At 38.4% G+C, this 13,527-nt stretch overlaps 1 protein-coding gene across 1 annotated transcript in view; it reads right to left on the bottom strand.

Moving 5' to 3' along the window:
* LOC139978263 (beta-1,3-N-acetylglucosaminyltransferase radical fringe-like) overlaps positions 1-13,527 on the bottom strand; it is a 38,200-nt gene that overhangs the window by 16,385 nt on the left and 8,288 nt on the right. The gene's annotated exons all lie outside the window — the stretch shown is intronic.

The following is a 13,527-nucleotide window of genomic DNA, read 5'->3' as shown; positions in this document are numbered from 1 at the left end:
TTTGTTATATCTGAATGGTTCAATACTGTATATCAGAAAGACAGTTATTTAACTATTACCCTGTACTGCCAAGTGTTGACTTCACATTTGTAACCGAATCAATGCGGAGAACTTCACCAAAATCTAATTAAGCGTTCCCTTTACAAAAGGTGCTATGTGGGTTGAACCTCACTGATTAACAACTTTGGAGGGGAAAAAAATAAAATTCAATAAAAAGCCTGTCTACAACAGTTGTTTGTTTGTTTGGGTGGCCTTGACTTTTCAAAATAGTACCCTGGATAAACTGAACTCAAAATATTGAAGGCTGACTTGCAGTAAACAACTTCCACACATACATACTGTACCTGCATACATACATGCTTACATCCAGCATACATACATACATACAAATATACATGCATGCATACACACATACATACATACATACATATATACATACATTGTTTTACTGGAGCAGTTATCCATAACAACCCTTCCATCATGCCTAACACATCTCTCCCAACCCCCATCTGACCCTTCCTGTAGGTCCTCCATTCAGCACCTGGTACCCTTTAATGTAAGCTATCTCCAGTTGGTATACAGGTCCATCGATTAGCCCAATACTTCTAGTTAAAGCCACCTGTTTGGTAACTCTCTTAATCTGATAAATGGCCTAGAGCTGGACGATTCAAAGTTTATGGTTAAAGTTACAACTGCAAACAACTTCTACAAACTTTTATTAGGAGATCTCACGATGTCAGTTTGATGTGGGTTAACTTTGAAGTAGTCAGTTTAACAGAATCAACACTCTGGTTCTTTGCATATCTCTGATTTACAAGTAGTCAGATCCAAATGGGGACCACAACTTTCAATCACGTAGAATATAAATGGGGAGCCAACCAAACTAAGCAAACATGAGTGAACAGCTCTAAGCATATTTAGCAAGGCTTGGTCATACATTAGTACCGTAATAATCAATATACCATAATGGTACACTAACACCTACTGCACAGATTTACAAAAAATGTTAAGAAAATTTCATACACAACCTCAAAGTACTTGGATTTGTATGTATGTAGTACAGTATGTATGTATTTCAGATCCTCCTGCAAGCAGGAACTCGCGACGAAGCCTCATTCTTCTTGGCTCTTAGCTTCATTTAATACTTCATCTGCAGAGGGTCAAAGTTCGTCAAACCTTGAGTCAACTTTGGACAAGGATGTGATCATTGACCACATCTACACAGTACTATCCCGCACCATACTGTATGGGATTGGAATTCTAGCAGTATAACTGTATGTGTAGTACTGTTGTTTCCACACCTGCCATCTGACGTACAGACTTGTAGTACAATTTAGTATGAGTACAAGTAAAATGTTCTGAAAGCGAGTACCACTGATAACATAAGTTTGCACTAATACTTAGATACTATAAGTACTGTGGATGTATCCAAAACTGCCAAGTAGTTAAGTACAAGTCCACAAGGTTGAGTACAAGTATATAATTTCCCTTAGTATGAGTACTACTGTGTGTAGTACAAGGTTCTCTAAATGGTTACAAAATGACAAGAATACAGCTCAAGTACAAATCCAGAAGGTTGAAAACAAAGTATATAATTTTCCTTAGTATGAGTAAGTATGTAGTACTGGGTCCTCTAAATGGGTACAAAATGTCAAGAACACAGTAAGTACCAATTGCAGAAGGTGGAGTACCAATACACAAGGTGTCAGGTACTGTAATTATGCTAGACCTGAGAACCACTGCCGACACACTGCTACGTACTTAGTCTTGTTGTTCAGACCATATTAACCAGGTCCCCCTCCCCCCCACCCTTCAAGGGCACTAAATGAACTAGAGAATGTGGTTTCCATCATTAGGCGTTCCTAATGACAGTTATTTAACCATTTATTTCAATACAGAAAAAGTTCAAGTATTTCCACAAATTTATAATGCATTGTTTTATATATAGCAGCGAATTTATTTCATTGTAATTTGTTCCCCACGTGTAAACTGCGGTCAGGGATGAAAGTTACAAATGTTCCCAGTAAGACTGTGCCTTATCTTTCTTTAACTGTTGGAATATGCTACTGTATATTGTAACCAAGTTTCTACAGTACAAAACACAAGCTGCAGCCTCAAATGAATGTGGGGGGAGGGGGGTGGTGGTGGTGGATAGTCATAAATACTGTAATATTTTATACATGTGTACTCCAGCTTTGCATTCACATTACTGTATATATTTACTTTAATTAATTTCCTACAGTACCCAGCCTGACAAATTGTAATGCAATAAAACATCTATACTTTTCCTTATGATAAGAATATATTTACATTACATTAATAATTTACTCCTTTTTTCTTTCTTTCTTCTCTCCATCCCTTGTCTACTAATCCAACCCCCCCCCCCCTTAAATCCATCTCTTTGTGTTCAACATGCTCATTAACATGTCTGTATTCTGTGCGTGTTTTTGTCCCTTCTGTTACTGTTACTTGTCATTTTACTCATTTAGCCTCTGAAGAAGATCCTGCTAGGATCGAAACGTCAGGCCATTTTACTTTTACACGTTCTCTTACACAGGCTCTCTAGTAGATAAACAGTTTGCAGTTTTATTTTATTGTTACTAATTTACTAGTCTAAATTCTCCCCAAAAAATCAAGGCCAGCGTTCTGTACTGTAGCTCTCATACAATGATCATTTGTAATATTAATTCCCAGAACTGCAACAGCTGTTTTCAACTTTCAGCTGTTACAAGCACAAACTAAAACAAGAAAGAAAGAAAAGTCACCTTGGATTAGGTTTTGAATAATGTGATTAGACTGTGCTGTACATTGACTCAACTCCACAACTCTGTGTTTGCATCTGGCAGATATATGGCCCCACTGCACTGTAGTACACAATACTAAATTGGTCACAAAACTCCAAACTCTTTATCAGACACGTTTAAATCAATTTTTCTTCCCCCACAAATTTTTGAACACCTATTTGTAAGACATCCAGATATTTTGTGACAATCTTTGTTGTTCATAAGTTTCAAAGGAGACATAAATGAACATAGCAATCTTCGGTGAAACCAACAACCAATATTGAAGGTGCTCTCAAGCATTCCTACAGAGGCCGCTGTACCAATGTGCTAATCTCTACTCTTTATGCATCTCTGCAGGGGCGGCGATCTGTTTCAAATATTGGGGGGGACATTTGCTTGGATGCAGGCGAATTACTATCAAAGCGGAGCGCCACCATTGGTTGGCGCGCAGCGTACAAGAAATTTTTTGGTTTTGATAGCCCCCCAGATCACTGGAAATGGCACTTCTCGGGCTTGAAAATGACCAACCAGATGTACACTTTTGCCTGAGAACCAAGTTTTACCTAATAGATTTTTTTCTTCATTCATCATACCTTTTTTCAAGATTGTCACCAGTCACACATCATGTTCGACCTCATTGCATCTCCTGTGGATCATTGCTTTTGTAGGTAATTCTACGTAACGCCCCTTAATACCCGTCAGCCCCACTTTTCAAGGTTTTAAGCCCATTATTTGTTCAGAATTTGAATAATAAATTCACTTCAAAACATACCCATAATGTTGCACAAAATTTAATCTATGGACAACCAATATAGAAAACCCCCCTCAACCCCTAACAGACCGGTCAAAATTGCACGAGTAGAGGGAAGTATGATGAAGAATGTTGTTCAAAGAATTTTCGAAAATTCAGACACAGTTAAATTATTGAAAATATTGAAACCTCTTATAACGGCTACTATAAAACTTTGATATCATAGAAAATACCAAAAAAAATATGCTCGAGGGGGAGGGCGGTCTCCACCCCCCCTCCCTTGGCTAAGCACCTGCGGTTAGAAATCTTGTAGGAAACAGGCCAAATGGAAACCCAGTGAACCCATATCGATGTGGATCATATGTGTGATTGTACGTACTTACACTCATACACAAGATTCCAACCAAATTTTATTACGGATGCGGTCCGTCTAGCTATTCATTTCGAAAAAAAAGTAAAAACTACTTTCGGTCATATATAGTAACAAATTGTGACATGGTTAAACAGGCGCCTTGTGAGGAATTTGCCAAGGGAGGGGCAAAGCTTGTACCCAGACTATCTAAGCGTAGCGCCACCATAAGTTGGCGCGAAGCGCAAAAGAAAATTTTGGCCGAAAATGCCTCCCAGATTGCTGGAAATGGCACTTCCCAGGCCTTTTAAGTTGCATCTAAGCATTTTCTATTTTGAAATTACTAGCGATATCATAAAAAATACAAAACATATGCTTAAAAAAAAACTATGCCACCAAATATTGGGGGGGATATTTGATACTATATCCCCCCAACAAAAATATTGGGGGGGACATGTCCCCCCCGTCCCCCCCATGATCGCCGCCCATGCATCTCTGTATTGACACAATCCCATGAGAGTACTCACAAACATGTGAACATGTAGGATGAATTTGAATAAAGATGCGCTGGGTGATTGACTAACTATACCAGTTTCAAACAACTCAGTGCTTCAAACAATAAGGTTGACTTGAAACTTCAAAATATGTTTCAAAATATCTGTTTTTCCATTGTTTACAAACAATATTGTACAGTAAATTACATACTGCAAGTGGTTTAACTTACTCAACCACTATGATCTACAGCGTGTGAAATTTTACGAAACTAGTTCGGAACCGATAGGACAGCGCCCTCACTTGATTTTGGGCTTCATTGGTGCTTCACTTTGTAGTCCCATGCAGACCTGCTGTCGACTGAACTATACTCCCTGTATTAACCTACGTATAACTACAGTAAAGCCATTTATAAGCCATAAATTAAACCAACAATATTGTGCCAATCCATACAGTACCTCCCTGCATATTCTGTCTTATACTGTAGTTCTTCTTATTCTTCTTCTGCTTTTACATTTCCTTTTAAGTTCTAGGGCTGCAAATGCAATAATTTGTTCTTATTGTGAAGTCGTCAGATCAAAATGTCAACAGGAATCAAGAGGAATCCCACAACTCACTAAAAGCAGAGAGCTTTTTAACGCCCGTAATAAATTGATGGAAGAGACCAATAAAGACACCTGACTTTTGTTTCAGGATATTTTAAGAGATCCTTGTATAAATGAGAATTGCAAAGGGCAGACAGTCAATTTCATTTGTGGATCTGTTGATCGTAAACTTTTTCGACTTTATATGGTTTGTGCTACAGTAGCAACAGACATGTATTGTGCTATATGTATGTCCTACAGTACAGTAAGTTTTGTGTATACCAGATTTACATACTGTTTAAAATTGTTGAATTCAGCGTGTTCATATAAGGCAGATATTGAATACTAGAAGACCGGGGCGCAACCACATATACACGTGCCTACTTCTCACCCCTTCCTCTCCTCTTCTCCTCCCCCCCCCATCCCCACCCCACTGGCAGACAGAATAATTCAAAAATTCCTAGTGTACAGTACAAATTATTCACATTTTCATAAACTTATAAATCATCCCTTTGCAAGCCAGGCAATACGAAAAGTTAGACTTGCCAAACCCTTTATGTAGCAGTGCCCTCCCCCTCTTCTACCCCTCTTCCTGCTCCTTTCCTCCTCTCCCTCCCCCTCCCCCCCCCACACCCCAACAAGAATACGTTTTTCTGGTTGGATATGATTCCACAATAGGAAATAAACAATTACTATCTATGGTTGTTAACGTTCAGTACCAGGATGGTGCAGACTTAACAATATAATTACATTTAACTCATTTCCCTTCGTTCATTCATTTCTCTCCGGCTAAAAACAAAATTTAAATTATCTTCCATCCAGAACAAACTGAAGTGTGTTTTATGCAAAAATTAATAATTAACATCTCGTACCTTTTGTTGCATGGAAGAGGAGAACATAAAAAACAAAATATGTTAAATATGCATTAAATTAATTCCCGCGAAGTTCTTTACAAGATTTTTCTGGACATTTTAGGACACGTAATGGACATGTCCCTGCAGGTAAACATGATGGTAATATAGGTAAAACATGCCTGTACAGCACAGTACAGATGCATACACAGTACATAGAACCAGCATATATGTGAATAAGAGCATATGGGTACCCACAGGTTGTGATTTGTAACAGCTCACTGAAGTACAATCAGGTCATTATATTGCCACCTCAAAAACACGTCCCATTCATTGACTTCTTCTTTAAAAAAAGGAAATTCAAAACAAAACAAAACAAAACTTTGGATACAAAGCTACTGGAACAGGTGACTATTTAAACGGTGTGAAAACGAGAAACGGTTTGATCAGTTTTTGGAATATATTTGCTTATAAAGTTAACTGTAACAACGTCTCAGCCAGTGTTCATTCAATATTAGTCAAGCCGAGGGATGAACAAATACATCTGTTTCATATGCCTGCTTTTAATAATAATAATAGTGTATATTGTGGATTTGGACTACTGCTGGGTTTATTTCAAAGCAAAACATCACTTGTTGACAAATGACTTGCCAAGAAAAACCTTGATCTAATTTAGGGCAAGATCACAACCGTGCTGTTATTGTAACATGGCACCCTTGAAAGGGTATTGAGAAGTCTGGATGAAGGCTCTTGTGAATCATCAAGGCCTATTTATTTCAATACAGGCCCGAGATGTTACATTAAGTTTAAAAACCAACGGTTCACATTTTCCATCGTCCTGCAATAGGTAATATTTACATGTGTCCCTTAGAGAGCCAAAAACCACATAGCAATCCCAGTCACTCATCCTCCACAAAAATGCCCTCCAACTCCTCCGCCCCCCCCCTCCCCTCCCGCAATCAAATTTCCCCAAGATACAGCTTTTGTGCAGCTTTCGCATGGCATAGAATTATCCCCATCATCGTTAATACATATTCTTATTAATATGTATCTTTTATCCTTTCCTTTTGTTTGAACCAGTACTAGCTCAAAATATCTCTTAATTACCAATATCTTCAAACTTAGATGTTATTGTACAAGGGCATACTCTTTCCTTTCCCCCCCCCCCCTTTAACATCTGTTTTGTCTGTGCCTCTGTTGCCTGCCAACACTTTAATTTAGTTCAACAGAGTACTATTTACTTAACTTACTCTTTGCCCCATAAATTATTATAAATGTGGTTGCTTCTAGTGGGCTTAGATGCTATTTACAGTGTTTGCCCAGACATAATCTAATCTGTCATAAATCACTGCTATTCAAATTTAGAAGATAAAGAGAATACAGATTAAAGAGAGAGAGAGAGACTGCTGTATCCCCAAAAGTAGTAAACACCATAATTTCAAACATGAATTTCTCTGTTGAAATTGCAATTCACAAGCTTTGTGTCCAGGGTAGGGAAGGAAGTGGGGGAGTGGGAATTATTATCAAAAACTAATTTCCAGTAGGTTTGGACAGCGTTGTTAATCTTATTCATACTCTTCGTAACAATAGGTTCATTATTTCTTGTCTCAATGTAAACTTCCTTCGCTTTTGCTTTCACACAAAACCATAAAAAACAATTCGGAGAGAGGTTTAAGTTTTTGATCAAAAAAGTTTTTCAGTACGAGTTCCATGCACTTCTGCCCTTGTATTGATTCAAACCTGCCCTTTTGTTTCAAGCCCTTTTGTTTCAAGCCCTTCTGTTTCGAGCCCTTCTGTTTCAAGGGTTTCTCTTGCTAATTACTGACAATGACCACAACCTTTTTTTTCCTCGTCAAAACGAGCTAACGAGCAAACACAATGGACTGTATTTCTACCGTACATTAATCGTATTTTGTCTAATTAAACAATTCGATGAGGAAGTACTGTGTACAATGATATACTCATATATGTAGGTGTAGTAACTCTTTAAACTGAATAATCTTAAAAGCTATAATGAAACAAAAGTAAAGTGTGTGTCTTTAGCTAGCACGGTACTTGACATTACGAACTCTAGCCGAGCACCAGGTGTGCTTAAACAAAGGTTGTGTACAGTATTAGCGTTGGTAAAAAGTACCAGCACCAGGCACAAAATGTAGTCGTAAGGAAAGTTACGGTTTTCTTTGGGTTAAAATTTAGGTAAATTCTATGTGGTATGAACATCACCTGGCCAGTATCTAAAGCAGATGTTTTCAAAGAAAATTGTGAGGTAAATACTTTTAATAAAGTCATCAGCATAATAAAACGAACTACCAAAAATAAGGTACAAAGTCAAATACTGGTCACTCATCTTGGTCTAATTCATAAGAATTGTCTTGCTAGTTTTACTAATGCCACCCCACCCCCTCCCCTTCCTCCCAACCCCACCCCCTGGTGGTTTCCATCATTGATGTTTATTATAGTTATTACTGTATGTTAAGGTGACACTGAATGGTTAAAACTGGGGGGAATCAATTTCAGGAGACTTGTCCAGAAAGGGAGCAATCTTTGCGTGCTACTGTACACGTGTACAGAATTTAACAAGTTCACCCTCTTACCACTCTGGGTTTGCCATGCAGTCCCCTCTGATTCTGACCTATTTCTTAAAACTCCTAAACTTTTTTAATTTTATAAAGCCTAGAGTGAAATATTAAAAATTATGAAGGCGTTGACAAACAGTCTCACATTATACTCATCCCCATCTGCTTTCCCTTACTGTACACCCCTCCTTAACCCTTACTCTTTACCCCCTCCCCCACCAACTCACCCCCAATTTAATTGTAAGATATACTTTGAACTCTCCTAACAAACTACAGTACCTTCCAACTTAAAATACTTCCAGTATTAACCTTGAACTGTTTGTCTGCGCTGTGGTTTTTTAAGGACAAAATGTTTCCATGCCTATAGAAAACCATAAGTTAGCTTCTTTAGCCAAGGTTTCAACTTACTAGAATTGCATTGAAGTACCATTGCAGAGGTGTTAAAGAGATTAGCATACTTTACAATAACAATGTGCTATTGTACACTGTAGGATTATGTGTAGCCTACCCGATGAAAGGAAGTAACAGTACTAACACTGTAGATATATGACAGGTGTACCTTACTATAACTGTACTGTTCTGTACAGCACAGTAGTACACCTACTGTATGTACTAATATACTGTAGCTACTGAGGAAACATAATTATTGTTTGAATTAAGTCTTTACCCTCATGGTTACTTTCTGATCGGACAGGTGTGTGTGTGTGACACTGTGCAATGCTCACTGTGTGGATATATTTTCTTATATGTAACTTTCTGTTTTGTACAAGTGGGCAAATGCACTACAGAAAAAAATGACCAAGAAATAAAATTTGAGAAGTAAATAATCGTAAATAAATTTGAAAGGTGTAAATCAACTTTGAGCTACCATAGAATGGTAGGGATTTGATATGGTGACCTTTGTAATCTTGAGGTCAGTGGATTTGAATCACATTCTAGCTTAAATCTTTTCTTTTTTTTTCAAACAGGAGCATATCTTGTTTGGAAAGTTTCAGGTTATTATCCATAGGGAAACTTTTAACATCTATCTGACAGGTGCATGGTAAATGAAAAAAACTATTACAAAATGTTAAAAGTGACTGATCGCGCTTGAAAATAAATTCAATTTGATTTAATTTAATTTTACAAATACTGTTCGATACCGAACCATCCCGTTTCTAAATTTGTTTCCATGAGATATACTGTGAAGCAAAAATCAACAAATGTAACCAAGAGTCAGTGAACACTGACTTCGCCGGTAAACGTCACCATGGTAACTTATGAACACAAAGATTGTCCCAAAATTGTGATTACCGAATCAATAGATATTCTGCCAATATCAAAGAATTTCTGTCGAAAATGTTTGTCACTTTTTGCCACCGTGTTTGAATGACTGCCATTTCCTTATTTTTCATTCGATTTGGCTGAAATTTCCACAATGGTTTGTGTGAGTTAAGTTTTCTTACATACACGATCTTATTTTATCAACTTGAAGGTCGTTTGAGGTCACGAGAGGTCATTTTCTGAAAACGTAGAAAATACTACTCCTCCTAAAGAGAGTGTCCAAATCTGCTGTTGTGGATATAAGGTTTGAATGGTTTCGTACAACGGAAGTGCCGATAAATTAAAGACCGTCGTTAGAGCATTTGTCAGAAAATTACACCAACAAAATGTGACAAATGTCAATAGGTAGATGAAAAGGCAATAAAAAAGTCAAAAGTGTTAAAAAGCTGAAAAGGGCGCCAGCAGTCCATTTGAGTCCATCAGGGGGGCATCGGCCCCCCCCCCCCTGATTGTATGGACACTCCGCCACTGTTTCTAACATTGTAACAAACTATGTCTGCTATGCAGGAGCATAAGGCAAGGAAAACATGTCAATATATTTCTCGCACGAAAAAATGGATAAACTTCTCAGAAATATTGCCAATTAATACCAAATATCTCAATTAGAAGCTTTGCTGCACTTGTTTAATGAGTTATGGCCTATTTTAGCATATCTAGCAATCTCTTTGTGTTCACTGCATTGTCTCTTTGAAACTACTTTAAGATGTTTGTGATGATTAAGCTAAATCTATATAATTGCAGTCTTTGAAAGTGTTTGAAGCCACAGTTCTTTGTGCTCTGTTCTTTCAATCACTGTAGTCAAATAATGAAACTTACAAAGATGGGAAACTCACTTCCTTCCCTTCACCGTAGCAAGAGGAAATGAGGACAATTCAATTTATATTGAATGTGTTTTTTGCCTTCAAGAGTGTCTCTAACATGATCACACAATATACATAAGGTAATTGAGAAACCTTGCACAGAAAAGAAAGGTACATCAAGGAACAGATAGACTTGCAGAACTATTGTCAAAGTGATTACACTTTAACTTTATTACTGATCTATTCGTGATCCTTGAACAGATGAAAGGGACACTGTAGTGAACTGTGGGCTTAATGAAAGGTTACACCTAATTGATGTTTGGAGGGATATGGGTGAACTAAGGACCGACAGAATGGCGCGTGAGGGATTAGGGGCATCATGGAAGGGTGTGAGGGATTAGGGGCATCATGGAAGGGTGTGATGATTAGGGGGCCTCATGGAAGGGTGTGAGGGATTAGGGGCATCATGGAAGGGTGTGAGGGATTAGGGGCATCATGGAAGGGTGTGAAGGATTAGGGGCCTTATGGAAGGGTGTGATGATTAGGGGCATCATGGAAGGTGTGAGGGATTAGGGGCCTCATGGATGGGTGTGATGATAAGGGGAAGGGGGAGGGGTTCGTAATAGTGTGATCATTCATGAAGGCACAAAGATGATCTGACACCTGATGGAAGGGTAGCAGTGATTGGGATCCTGACGGATCAAAAGCAGAGGCTAAGGGGGGGGGGAGGGGGTGCACAGACACCTAGACATCTTTATTTATGGGAGGGAGGGCAAAGCTTTACTAAAGGCAGGTAGAACTTCTTTTCATAAAACAAAACAAAACATACCTTTTTCTGATCATTTGTTTGGGGGCCAGATGATTATATGGGAGACATATTCCCTGCCCCCCCCCCTCCCCAAAGCTACAGGATGCCTCTGATCGGAGAGTACAGGTTATTGAAGGTTTGACAGGGTAAAAGTGATATGTTTCATGTTGAGGGGAGTGGGGGGGGGTATGCTAGTAGAAGGGTGGGTTGTAAGGGGTCTTTTACAGGGGAGGGTATTAGTGATCAAAAAGCATAAATCTGAAATTTTCTACACAACAAAATCTGAGTAATAACTGTTTCCAATTTTGTTTATCATTTGCTCACACTTATTTAGAAATAAAAGTCAGGAAAAGAAGTAAGTATTGTATACCTTCCATGGTGATGAAGGATGGTCACAGTGCTACCATTTGGGTGGGGAGGGGGTGTGATAAATGGTACTCCACAACATAGGAACATAGGAACTTGGGGATTCGTTCTGATAGAACTATGCCTGGCGACTTGGGGATTCGTTCTGATAGAACTATGCCTGGCCTGGAGAGATCTAACTTGGATCAAATCCAAATTAGCATCCTTGGGTTGAGCTCATCTTTGACCCCTCCACCCCTCCCCCCCTCCGCCCCTCCCCCCCCCCCCCCCGCAATAACTGTCATACAATAGCATCCTGGGAAAATAAAACCTAAGGTCAGCATACTAGTAAACTGTAGTGGTGGTAAGATTTCAAGTAAACAAGTTTCCCACTGTGAGAAACTGAAGACAATAGTCTTGTATTCTAAACAACTACTAAGGTTTCTTGAAGCAATAAACATCCATTCTTATTTAATGGGGGGATATCTCTCTTTGATGCTCCTCCACTCACCTCTGTGACATCATCATGTCTGTTAAAAACTGTTGCTAGGAACAATCTGGGTAACAATAGCACCTACACAACAAAGTCAGACTTACTTTCAGATCTATTCAAATGCTGAGAAACAACAAGGAATCTTTTAGTGTAGCAATTCTGAAGGAGATAAACTCTTGTCTCTTATTAAATACTCTGGTTCCTGCAGTAGAATAAAATACTTTACACCCTTTGAAACTTATAGAGCAATTTATTCATTTTGCAAAATAGCATTTTGTGATGTGATACTTGGATAAATTATTCATCGCCACCCATGGGACACGAAAACTTAGGAAGGAGGGTCAAACCTGAATTATTAGGACACATCAGGACTAAAGGTTAATTGTCTAAATGAAATTGAAATAACCCAGTTGATACGGTTTTTCTTTACTTTAGTAGTACTAGCTTCATCTTTTTGTGCAATTTGTACATAGCATAAATGGGTTTTAAAGTTTTACAAAGTAGTATATTTTAATATGGCCACAGACATAGGCATAGTACTGAAAACTGTACAAAGGGCCGGGAAAAATAAGTTTAGTGTTCAAGTTTTGTCGCTGCAGTTTAGAAGATTCTGAATTTTTGTCACATATCAAAGACTGGTTCCTGAAGTGCAAGACCGTAGTGCATTTGATCACTTTTATAGCCAATTGCCCACTTTGTGTAGGATTTTGAGATACATACCAGGTAAATTATTCCTTGTAAGGATGCTTTGTCATTTGCAACGATAGAACATGTGACATTTCTCAATGAAATTGACTGGACTGATTGGACAACATGTGTCCAGTGCAATAATGGCTGCTTAGATCCCTGAAAGACTGCTTAGATTCCTGAAAGACTGCTTAGATTCCTGAAAGACAGCTTAGATTCCTGAAAGACTGCTTAGATTCCTGAAAGGCTGCTTAGATTCCTGATAGACTGCTTAGATTCCTGAAAGCAGCTTAGATTCCTGAAAGCAGCTTAGATTCCTGAAAGACTGTTTAGATTCCTAAAACACTGCTTAGATTCCTGAAAGATGGCTTAGATTCCTGAAAGATGGCCTAGATTCCTGAAACACTGCTTAGATTTCTGAAAGACTGCTTAGATTCCTGAAAGACTGCTTTCGGAACAACATGATTCGGATGAAAGACAGATCTGGATAATCCAAAGTTTTACTTTACAAGATGTAGCAGACAATACAATGCCACACCATGTGCCCAATTATGACCATGAAATATTCCAACAATCATCAAAATTAAAGGTGGTCTTGGACAGGACAAAATCTTTGACTTCTTTCAGCAAAGAAACTCTCTCCACCCTCACAAATGACTCCCTTCAAACTGTGTACAAATTTATA

The sequence above is a fragment of the Apostichopus japonicus genome, chromosome 1 (genome assembly GCF_037975245.1).
Source record: "Apostichopus japonicus isolate 1M-3 chromosome 1, ASM3797524v1, whole genome shotgun sequence".
NCBI lineage: Eukaryota > Metazoa > Echinodermata > Holothuroidea > Aspidochirotida > Stichopodidae > Apostichopus > Apostichopus japonicus.
Note: the sequence above shows the minus strand (reverse complement) of the source record. Positions and strands in the feature narration are given on the sequence as shown.